The sequence below is a fragment of the Pristiophorus japonicus genome, unplaced genomic scaffold (genome assembly GCF_044704955.1).
Source record: "Pristiophorus japonicus isolate sPriJap1 unplaced genomic scaffold, sPriJap1.hap1 HAP1_SCAFFOLD_89, whole genome shotgun sequence".
In the NCBI taxonomy this organism is placed as follows: domain Eukaryota; kingdom Metazoa; phylum Chordata; class Chondrichthyes; family Pristiophoridae; genus Pristiophorus; species Pristiophorus japonicus.
In genome coordinates this window covers 659,127-660,952 of record NW_027254813.1, presented here as the reverse complement: position 1 = coordinate 660,952, position 1,826 = coordinate 659,127, and the positions used below count along the sequence as shown (strand labels likewise).

At 41.3% G+C, this 1,826-nt stretch overlaps 1 non-coding gene across 1 annotated transcript; it reads left to right on the top strand.

The window, feature by feature from the left end:
- Nucleotides 1-1,506: 1,506 nt before the first annotated feature.
- trnas-cga (transfer RNA serine (anticodon CGA)) lies at nt 1,507-1,588 on the top strand. The gene has a single exon. It is a non-coding gene; the product is annotated as a tRNA-Ser (tRNA).
- The last annotated feature ends 238 nt before the right edge of the window (nt 1,589-1,826 follow it).

Below are 1,826 nucleotides of genomic sequence, written 5' to 3'. Positions count from 1 at the left end.
GAAATTACCTTTCCTAAAGTTTAGGTCCCTAGTTTCTGAATTAACTCTTTCACTCTCCATCTTATAAAGAATTCTACCATGTTATTGTCACCCTTCCCCAAGTGGCCTCGCACAAAAAGATTGCTAATTAGTCGCTTCTCATTACACATCACCTAGTCCACGAAGGCCAGCTCTCTAGGTGGTTCCTCGACATATTGGTCTGGAAAACCATCGCTAATGTACTCCAGGAAATCGTCCTCCACAGCATTGCTACCATTTTGTCAGCCCAATCAATATATAGATTAAAGTCGCCCATGGTAACTGCTGGATCTTTATTGCACACATCCCTTATTTCTTGTTTCATGCTGTCCCCAACCTCACTACTACTGTTTGGAGGTCTGAACACAATTCCCAGCAGCGTTTTCTGCCATTTGGAATTCTGCAGCTCACCCCATACCGCTTCCAACTCATCCAAGCTAATGTCCCTGCGCTTCATTGCATTAATTTCCTCTTTAACCAGCAACGCCACCCGGCCTCCTTTTCCTTTCTGTCTATCGTTCACAAGCATCTTATCTACCTGCCCTGCTACCGTCAAGGATTCTGTGGACATGCACTCAAAGGTCATTTGCACCTCTACACTCATCAGTGGCCTAACATTTAATGTTTATTCGCTTTCCCTATAAGCACTCCCCAAATGCATTATCTAATACTTCTCCGGGTTGAATTCCATTAAACCCCTGACCAGTTCTTTGATATCTACCTTCAATGTACAGCTTTCTTCCTCATTATCAAGCATACCTGGTTGACCAATCTTTTAGTCACCTGCGCTAATTTGTATTTAGTGGTTCGCTGTCAAATTTGTATCGCATAATACTCTTGTGAAGTGCCTTGGACGTTTCGCTAATTTCAAGGTGCTAATTATATATAAGTTGTTGTTGTTGTTTAAAATGTGTGTTACATAACGTTATATAGAGATTGCATCACAGAAAGAGACAAATGTACCTAAATGGTGTTGCTAGAGTTAATGCTGCACACTACCCTACTTCACTTGATCCTATCAGCATATTGTTCTATTGCTTTCTCACTCATGTGCTTAGGTAATTCCCTTTAAAATGAATCTGTGCTACTCGGCTCAACTACTGTTTATGTAGCATCTTCCACATTCTAACCACTCTTTGGTAAATAAGTTGCTCTTGAATTGTCTACTGAATTTATCGGTGACCTCCCGTTCTGAACTCCTGCACAATAGCAAACATTTTCTCCACATCAACTCGATCAAATACCTTAATAATGTTAAAAATATATCTCACTTGTTTTTCGAGAAAGAAGCTCCCCACACTGTTCAGTTTTCCCCGAAATGTAAATTCTTTCAGTTCTGACCGAAATGTTTCCTTCTTTGCTGTGAGATTCTGTGATTCTACGATTTAATTTTCACATCGTCTGGGAGATCCAAGAGGGCAAGCATGCAGGCGGTCTCTGTGATAAATTGCACCGACGATTGAACTATTAAAGCAGCTCTACTGTGTAGCTGCGATGGCCGAGTGGTTAAGGCGTTGGACTCGAAATCCAATGGGGGTTTCCTGCGCAGGTTCGAACCCTGCTCGCAGCGATTCTACAGCTGCTCTTTTTTTATCGACGCACGGGGATCTCATTGGAACTCCCTCCACTGCCCTTTATTACACTGATTGACGCTAAGCAGTTGTTCGAACTGGAAACATTAATAGTATATCGGTATTAATTGTTAGTTTGTTGGAAACTATCTGCAAAAATCAGTGAGCAATATACACAGCATGAAAAAATGCCTTTTAATAAAGATAAGTGCATTCTTTGGGAGGAACTCACCTTTA